The sequence below is a fragment of the Cupressus sempervirens genome, chromosome 4 (genome assembly GCF_028749045.1).
Source record: "Cupressus sempervirens isolate cs-2001-9-10 chromosome 4, ASM2874904v1, whole genome shotgun sequence".
Classification (NCBI taxonomy): domain Eukaryota; kingdom Viridiplantae; phylum Streptophyta; class Pinopsida; order Cupressales; family Cupressaceae; genus Cupressus; species Cupressus sempervirens.
The window spans coordinates 254,695,751-254,706,294 of NC_143121.1; the positions used below are offsets into that span (position 1 = coordinate 254,695,751).

Sequence of the window (10,544 nt, forward strand, 5' to 3'; positions counted from 1 at the left end):
TAAATCAATGGTATAAAACCATAAAGTGCCAACATGGGCATGGAACGATGCTATAGAAGGATAAAACTACAACCATGTGCAGATAGATCAATTAACTCAAATCATTAAATTATGAAGGCAATAGTGTAAGATACTCATAAACCTGAATAATTGAGATAAAAAGAAGTATTTGGAAGAGCAATAAACATAAGTTATCAGTTAAAATCTCCATGCAATGTGAACACAAGTGAGAAGATATTAAGGATGGGCATCACCATCAAAGACAATAGTCCTCCTAGATTCTGGCAAGAAAAGGAATAATAAATGAAGATATTTATTTATAAAAACATAAAAAAAAACCTTAATTTTTTATGTAAAAATAATAATAATAATAAAACTTTAATTAGTTTTAATATTTAATTCTAAAAAAACTTCTCAAAAAAAACTTAAACTTCTCTCCTTTTTTTTACTTAAAAACACGTAATGGAGTAAGAGAGATTTAAAGTAAAATATTGCACTTGAGTTGGAGCTGTCTGACAATGAATGATAAAATGCCAGAAATAGATTGACAAAAGGCAATGATAAAAGAAATGAATGATTTCATGCCAAAAATAGGTTGACAAAAGGCAATGATAAAAGCAAAAGATGCCTCTGTCTAGAGCTCAAAAAAGGAAAAAGAATTGTGCATGAAAAGACAAGAAAACATTACTAAAATAATAGTTTTCAGAATAGTAAAGATACATTATAGCTGCCAATCTTGCCATGATATACCAAAAATAGTAGAGGCAGTCATGTCAATTTTCAGGAAGCTACTTGTGATTATGTTGTTAACTGTGATAAATGAAGCGCACACAGACTCATTCACAGTCCTGAACAACTGTGGGTACATGGTCTGGCCAGGCTTCCTCTCAAACGTGGGCATATCACCATTGTCCACAATAGGCTTTGAGATGCAACCTGGAAAAACCTGTGTCATCCAGACTCCCACCCGGTGGTCCGGTCACATGAGGGGTAGAACGGGTTGCACCGCTGACGACTGCAGTGGGCAGCTATAATGCTTCAGTGCTGGCATGAAAGGGTCGTACCAGGAGATGAACCCAGGTCATTGTGCCACTCTGTTCAGGTATAATCATTAGTGCCACATAGCTAGCCTCCAGTACTGGCCTATGTTTCAGAGCTCAAGATCTGAGATAATTAATGATTTGGGTGAACATTTTTGCCCAGACAGAATTGGATCTGTTCTTTGAGTCTCTTTTTTCTCATATCTTCCATTGTTTCTGTGAAAATGGATTCCATTAAGGAATGGGGTAACACATTGATAAATGAGGTGGATTCAGAGATCTTTGATCTGATAGAGAAGGAGAAGAGAAGGCAAAGCAGAGGGATTGAGCTCATAGCTTCTGAGAATTTCACCTCCTTGGCAGTCATTGAAGCCCTAGGAAGCCCTCTGACCAACAAGTACTCCGAGGGCATGCTGAGAAATAGATACTACGGAGGCAACGAGTTCATAGATATCATTGAGAATCTGTGTAGATCAAGGGCCCTGCAAACTTACAAACTCGATTCAGACAAGTGGGGTGTTAATGTGTAGCCTTACTCTAGGAGTCTTGCTAATTTTGCAGCCTATACGGTACTGCTCAACCCACATGATAGGATAATGGGGCTTGACCTGCCTTCTGGTGGGCATCTTACCCATGGGTACTATACATCTAGAGGTAAGAAGATCTCTGCAACATCAATTTACTTTGATAGCTTGCCTTACAAGGTTAGCCAGGAAACTAGGTATATTGATTATGAAAAAGTGGAGGAGAAGGCTTTGGACTTTAGGCCCAAGCTTATCATCTATGGAGGCAGTGCATATCCTAGGGATTGGGATTATGCTAGGTTGAGGTCTATTGCTGACAAGGTGCTAGAACATTAAAAGAGCATTTTGTAACTATAAGAAGTACGAGAAAGACCTGTGGAGTCTTCTTTTCTTTGATTGTGGTATTAAATCAGCTCGGGTTTGAATACTGAGTACGCTATGGATGCCCAAAAAAATTAAGCAATTGAAACTCTTCATCTAGTAGTGTGAGGCCGATCCCAGTCTCCTGAAGGATCCATCTCTAAGGTTCTTCAAGGACTACCTTGAAAGGCTGGGCGCTAATTTTGGGCCCCTGTGTTTACAACGACTATTATTTGTATCTGATGCGTGTCAGATCTGACACATGGAAGCCAGAGTGGGTTAGGGTTTATTACGGTCGGAGTCAATCTGTTAGCTTCACTTATGACATTTTTATTCTTGATAGAGATTGGCATGGGAAGAAGTATGGCGGACTCCCAGATTCAATTTTTTATGGAGCACATATTTTATGCTCGCTCTCATCTGTATATCTGAATGCAAAGCTTCTTTTGTGCAACCTCAAATAGGCAACCCACAAGAAACAACTCTTACAAAAAGGTAGGCAGCTGTTCATACACAGTGCAGATATTGCAAGAGCTTCTGGATTGATTGCTGCAGACAGCATAATGGGTGTGACAGACAGTGTGCTTCCTATTTTAAGACAGCCAGCTGAGGATCTTTTAATACAAGTATCACTTCGACTACCCAAAATGAATGAAATGAGTACATCAAACAAAAAGAAAAAACATGACCATATATTTTAAAGATCACAAATAAACTATTGAATACATACCCAATACAAAAAAAACCTCTTGCAGCATAGGAAAAAATGAGTTTGCTCAATGATAACCCTAACAAATTGCAAGGAAGCACAACGTTCAATGAAAATCCTAGCAAAAAGCGAAACAAACAACCATTGCCAAATTAATCAATGAAAAATATTTCACCCAACACAATGTGTCGGGATGGGTTCCATTCATCAAATCAATGGAGACAATCAACTCATCAACAGAGCCAAACCCAAAAGGCCAAAAATTCCAAGTGCGAGCCAAACCTATGTAGGAAACTAGAATGCTAATAAAAGGCAAAAGCTAGAGGGAGGATAGGAAAGACAGATATCAAGAGAGCACAGAGTGGCTTATAAGGAAAACCCTTTGGCGGGAATCCTTCTAAAGGGGGTTAGAAGAAAAATAATAGAAAATAAGAAGTAACCTGCAGAAGTTAATCGGGTTTGGCGGTAAACCAGCCAAACTCAAAAAAAATTCAATTTCTTCCATCTTAAGAAGATTAAAGAAGAAATTAGTGAAATCTCTCTCAAGAGTCTCCTTCAAATCGTACCTTCATGCAAATACTCAAAACAAAGATTAAACTACTCTGATACCATGTTAGAAATGGAAAAATAAATCTGTAAATAAGCAATACCAGGAAAGAATCTAAGTGAGTAAATGCATGAAAAGATATTACCATAAAATAGGAGAGAAAGCTTCAAGCTCCAACACCATGAGACGAGATATTTGGAAAGGGGAAAGCAAAGAAAACCCCTTGTGACATTGTGAATGAGGCATGAAAAGCCTAAGAAGAAAAAGAGAAAGAGCAAGAGAGCAATTGCTCATACAATAATGAGAAGAGGAAGAAACCTCATTGTGAAATGAGAGAAGAGGGTCATCTCTTAAATAGAGATGAGAGAGAGGAGTTAGAATGTAACTCCCATGTCTATGAATGCCACCATTCATAAGTGTGTGAGGCCAAGTGTGAGATTCCTCTTAAGGAGGAATAATCTAAATTACAAATTACAATAAATATTTGTCCTCACATATTTCACTGGAGGACAAAATAAGATGTAGTGGAAAAAGGACAAAAAAGAAATATATTAGGATGCCTTGGCTTATATCCTAATATATTACAACAATAAAAGAAGAAGGTCTAACCTTGGTTTATAAATATACCAAGGAAAGATTACAACTTCTAACAGTAATACCCTTTGCCATTTTTGTCAAATGTTTGATATATTATTTCATCTTGTTACCATATATTTAGTACTTATATGGGGGTAAGTGCACAAAGTTGTGGTACCAAAAATATGTTATAAGATGCCACTATTTTGTTGAAAGAAGTAATTTTTGAACTTCAATGAGACTTTAAAGATAGCTACTCTAACAATTTCAAGATATATGACTAAAAAAAAGTTTTAATCCTTTAAATCTAGTTTCCAAACTACTAATTTGATTTTAAAATGGTTGACTTTAAGGCCCTCAAAAAAGGGGGCCCACAAAAAGTGGTATTTCCTTTTTAGTAAAAGCATAACAAAGTGAAAAGTGTGGTCCCCCTAAAATCCTATTTTTTTATAAAATTCTTTAATCACTCTAGTCAAAAGTTGGCTAACACCATGTAGTTTATCCCATATTTTTTGGGTAATATTTTAATGTATATATATATTTTTAATAAATTTGGTAAGTGAACACATACCAAAAAATGTGAAATATCTATGTAGTCCCCCTAAAAATCATTTAGAACTAATCAAAATTCAAAACTTATTTTTTTTTAAAGTGTGTAGAATGAAGTCTAGTTTCTAAAAGAATAACTTGTTGCAAAATTGGATGAAGGAACTCAAATCTAACCCACAAATACTACACATTGGATTTAGAGAGAAAAATAGACATAAATTGGAAATAAATTATAGTTGAAAAGCTTGAAATAGTCAAAATGAAAGATAAATTATGAGATTACATACCTAACACAGAGATCTACAATATCATGTAACCTAATTATATCGATATTCAAGTATGATGAAACCTGATGGAGAGAACACAAGAAAAATCATGCATTTTTTATATGCTTTCTTGAAATCATGTTTGAGACTAGTTTGAAATGACGAAAAATTTGGTTTGGATCTCTAATGAAAATCCAATCCTAAGGTTTGGTGAATTTGAATCCATTATAAATTGCATGCACACTATAACATGTATACGCTATAGAATGTACATGCTATGTAAAAAATAGTGTAATTTCCCTATAGTGCATACACACTATAGGGAATACATGTTACTAAGGATACTTACATAGACAAAAGAGAGGGAGGGGGTAGAGAAGGTGATAGGAAGAGAGTGGTAGAAAATGAGAAGTATAGAGAGAGAGAGAGAGAGAGAGAGAGAGAGAGAGAGAGAGAGAGAGAGAGAGAGAGAGAGAGAGAGAGAGAGAGCATGGATAGGATAGAGAGAGGAAGAGAGGATTGATAAGATGTGGAGAGAGTTGAACAGAGAGGATAGGATGGGGAGAGAGTTGGAAGGAGATAGTGTCTAGGATGAAGACAGAGATAGAGAGATCAAGATAGAGGATCAAGAGGGGGGGATTAAATGGAGATAGGAAGAGAGAGATTAAAGGTAGGATGTCTAGATAAGAAGATAGAAAGTGACTAATATAGAAATAAATAGAGAATATGATGAATACAATAATACAAAGAGAGGTAAGGATGGGATGGAGAATGGTCTAGTGAGGGATAGTGTTGGCATTAAGTCAAGTTTGTTATTACTGACAACACTTATTCAGATTCTGTGTGGTTACCAAGCTTCACAGTTCCTACCAAGCATTCTAGAGGTTAGCAAGTAAATTCAGGTAGTGTGAAGTCCACTAGTTCTTACTAAGTAGTTTAGTGGTTACCAAGCTTCATAGTGTCTACTGAGTCATCAGTTCTTGTGAAGAAAAGTTAGTGTTAACCAAGTGCAGGCATGGTAAATGTGGAATTCAATTTCTACCGAGTGATACTGTATCTACAGAGTCACCAATCTATATCAAGTTTGAAACTATGTTGAAGTGATTAGTATGGACCAAGCCTCTACTCTACCAAGTGAATGATGATGTCAAGTAATGACAATGGATGCCATGTATCATAAATTCACCAAGTCAATTTTCAGAACCCAAGTATCTACATCTGGGCTAACTTTGTAATATTGGTGTTAACTTGTGTATTGGTTGACCTTGTAATTATGTGAATTGGATTGGTATATATGTAATGTATTGTATCATACCCAAGTGTAAGTAATTGATATAAGAGAATGAAAAATGAAATGAAAAGCATGCAAATGTTAGCAGCAGAATGAAGTGTATTGCAAGGGCATATCAAGAGCAACCAAGTTACATCTATCACATAGAGGTGATCAATACTTCAAGCATCTCAATCAGAAATTTATTTGCAAATCAAATCTACTATTTCATCCTAATAGGTGAATCAACTTCAAATCATTTAATAGGGTAGAATTAACAATCTTTTCTTAAATTTCTTTATCGAGTGCATACTTCATTGTATGTTTGTAAAACCTTTAACAAGGTGGACCTAGCAGTCCTAATTGCTCCTAACATGGTATATCATCATTGTAAGCCTTAACAGGCCAACTTTATAATGTAGTATTGAAGTTTTTTGGGTATCATCCTCACCCCAATTTTACTTTCTATTTGGAAGGTTTCTTGGTCACTAAATATTGTGTTCAAAGTGTTTTATGCTTTTAGTTTCTCATGCATGCAACATATTAGCTCTATTAATGGTAATTGGATTATGCTATTAAGTTCTAAATTTGTTAAAAGTTTTGATGTTAGTGATTCACCCCTCCCCTCTTAGTAACCTAGCTAGTCTTGATTATTTCCAACAATTGGTATTAGAGCATTGTGGTTCTCAAGCATAAAGTTTGACAGTTGGAGCAAAGATCAAGGACAATGGAGATATTTAGACTTGACAAAACTATTGAAAATGAAAACCAAGATCTAGAGATGGCCATAGCTTAACTTAAGAAAGAAAAATAACATCTTTCTCAATCTCCAAATAGAAGAAAGGAACTTGCAAATCATATGAATGATCGCCAGTATGTTGAAGAGAAGATTGAAGATTTTTTTTTCTCTCAAGTAGTTCAGATGAAGCAAATGATTCAATCAAAGAACTCCTAGAAAAGAATGGCTCCTTGGAAGAAGAGGTAAGAAAATTAAAAAGAGAACAAGAAATTCAGTTAATAAGATTGTGTGAAATCTTAGAATAGAGAAATAAGGCAAAAGAAGACTTGGAGGTAACGAACAATGAAATTCAAAATCAATCCCTTTTGCAAGAAAATCTTATTAATCAACTCTTCAATGCAAATGAAGAAATCATGAGTTTGAGATCTAAAAATGAAAGGATGAGAAATGACTTAAACTTTGAAAGGAAAATCAATGAAATGATGAAAGTTGGTCTAAATTCTAAAAAGAAACTCAATGAAAGAATAATGAAATCCCAAGCAAACATGGATCAATTGAATCAACAAAGTAAGAAAAATCTTTATAGCCAAAAGGGTGAGGTAGGACTTGGATACAAAGAAGAAGGTGAATCCTCCAAACAAGGTGTTCAAAGGAATCAAAGAACTACTTGCAATTACTATGGTAAGATAGGTCATACATCAAAAAAATGTTGGAGTAATGGAAAGGAAAAATTTAATAGAAAATGCTACAATTGTAGACAACATGGTCATAAAGCTAATGAATGCAAGGAGGCACCAAAGTTTGAGAGCAAGTGTCACAAATGCAAAAAACAAGGTCACAAGGCATCTAAATGCAAATCTAAGTTATTCAATCCAATTGAATAATTTGTAAAGGCAATATTTTGTTGGGACTACAACACTTGGTGTAGATGTCATTACTGTGGAGAATATGGATACATTGGCATAAATTATGTTAGACATCACATGAGAAGAAAGGACACCACCATAAGATGTTACACATGTACTAAACTTGGTCATATAGCTAAGAATTGCATGAATATAGGTAGAGTTGAAGATGAAAAGAAAGAAAAAGAAAATAGCATCAGGAAGCAGATGAGACAATAGTGGATTGCCAAATCTACCAAGCAAGCTAGTTCAAGTGATGATAGTCATGTCACTCAAGAAGTGGGTGACTCCACCATTTCCAATTAGGTTCTTAAGGAAGAACTAGAATTATATTTTCAAGGTCACATCTTAAAAAATTCCAATTGAAAGGAAGTAAAGATTCATATTGGTATTCAAGATACAAAAGAATCATCAGCAATAGTTATCACCAAATTGACTTCTCTACCGAGCAAGGTTAGGGTGATGGACTGTACTAAGAAAAGTCGAGAGTAACATGGTTATGTTTTGTTGCCAAGTTACAAGATTTCACTAAGCAATCTGTACAGATAGTAGATGATAGGCTATCATGCACTATGTCATTATGGCTCTTATTATACCGAGAATTAATGGGAATTTTTTATCAAAAGGCAGGAAATCAACTTCATTTTCACCATGAATTTAGTATATTGTGAATAGAACGATTTGTAGAGCATCCTAGCGATCTTGAGAAAAATTTGCAACTAAAGTATTTTGAAGAATTTTCTCAACTTACTGAGTTATGATGGCATCTAGAAACAACAAAAAGGTGAAGAAAGGATCTGAAATATTGGTGCAAGGTGTTGAATGGAAAGCCCCTAACTTCAAACTGGTACCAGCGATCACCAAAATCCTTGACCCAAATGGAGCTTAGTCATAGATACCACCTAAGGTACTTATCATAAATGACATTTGAACTCATTTTAAATGTGTATTTTAGGAGATACGAACCTTTGAAATGGATAATGCCCTAAGTGAACTCTATGTCGATGGAATTCTCAAACCTGAGCATAAACATTTGGAAGAAAAAGGTCTAACCCATAGTCATCACCTGCCTCAAAAATTTCAAATTAAATGGATTAGATATATCCTAAGTTGAGTTCATAATGGTCAACTATGGTTAGAGCTATCAATTTTAATTACAAAGAAAATGATTCATCGCATTACTAGTCTCCCCATGCTCAGGAAACCTAAAGTCACTAAAACTCTAGGTCGGGATGAGTTACAAAAGAAAACCCTTGCCATGTGGGATGGCAGAGGAATGAAAATTAGTAGTATATCTGATAAAAAACTTGAATTTTTCATCCATGTGATAGCACATAATATTTATAGCTCAAGTTGACTCAATAGTGTATCATGTGAAGTAGTTGACTTAGGTTATAAGTTTGTAAAGAAGAATTTATCATATGACCTAGTAGATTTGTTGTTGAAGTAGTTGAACAAAAATATGGAAAGCATTAGCACATCAAAGAATAACCCATGCAAATTTGGTTCATTGTTGACATGTTTGGTTTTCTATGTTCAAAAGTTTTTCTCCTCTCAAGGCACAGTTGTATGGAGAAAAGACACACCAATTTTATATTAGATAAATGAGTATATAGTTGAAATGGGTGAAAATTTTGATAGTATCATGGATAATTATTTTGAAACCTTTAAAGAAAAGATGCATAATAGATTCAGGATACCAAAGAAGTTGGTTGAAGATTATAAGGATGATGTTTGTTTTATGGTTGATAGTGACATAGTATACATTCAGGTAGTAAGGCCCAAAATTATGTGGGTAAAAACTCTTCCATATGAGGTTAACATTGATGAGGCAAAGGAAATCATTGAAGCCTTGGTAAATGAGCCTATAGATTTAAAGGCACATCTCTTTGGAACCCATGATGAGGCTAAAGCCAAAATTGAACTTGAGATCAAACTTTCATAGGTGGCGAACAAAGGAAAGAGGAAGATATGAAAGTTGAAAATAGCAAGTACCCCTCTAATGATTACTGAAGGAAAAGGAGAAAATGTGGAAGAATCTAAAAAATGAAGAAGAATCAAAAAAGGAAGAAGAGCCTGCAAGGAAGAAAGGCAAGGTGATTATCACCAAACCACCCAAGCCATCCACTGTAGTATTTACAAGAATATCCAAGAAGAAAGTAGGAAAAAGGTGGTAGTGAAGTTGTGTTTAGTAAGCCTCCTCTCACCTTCCAAGAAAGACTGAAACAAATGGAAGAAGGTGTTGGTTTAACCAATTTCAAATCATTAAAGTATGAGACCAAGATAGAGGCTGAGAAGAAGTAGATTGAGGAATTGGTATTAACCAAGATGGGAAAATGAAAGTATTCCCCTAATCAGATAATACCTCATATTTCTAATGATCTATTAGAAAGATTGAAGCCAAGATGGGACTCAACCATGCAGATAGCAAAAGACATATATGAACAAACTTTGAGATAGTTGTTACCGAGCATTACCAATGTTGAGGTAATAGAATCTATGAAGAAAAATGAAGACAAGATGACTATTATATTTCATACTTGTTTAATTTTGTTAAAAGACATATAGCATGTAGTCAAGGATGTGGCAACTATGTGGAAGAATATTTATCACCTGCATAAACTAAGTGAAAATCCTATTGAAATCAAAGATGATGATGATGATAGTGACAAGGATGAAGAAAATGATGAAGACAATACTCCATTTGTCACAATTGATGTTGAAGAATATCAAGAGTTGATGAAAGATGATGAAGAAAAAGAGGAAGAAGATTAAGAGGAAGCTAGGCAAGAAGAGGCAGAGATTAACCTAGTCAAGATAGCTGTAGCTATGATAGCCTCCTTTTCTCACTCTCCAAAAAAGACTACAACATCATCAAGCATGGAGATAGCTTCAATAGCTTTGATTGTGACAACCATTAATACATCAAATATCTGATCAATCCCTACTACCTCTTAGCTTAGCACATCATAGATAGAACTGTCTACCACTTCATCCATGAAGCTCTAGAATCCTTGAATTACCAAGCCAATCTCAGCAATGGATACATAGTGTTCCAT

At 35.0% G+C, this 10,544-nt stretch overlaps 1 pseudogene; it reads left to right on the forward strand.

Annotated features, from left to right (window-relative positions):
* Window positions 1–1,264: 1,264 nt before the first annotated feature.
* Window positions 1,265–2,625, forward strand: LOC149560949 (serine hydroxymethyltransferase 4 pseudogene; annotated as a pseudogene).
* The last annotated feature ends 7,919 nt before the right edge of the window (window positions 2,626–10,544 follow it).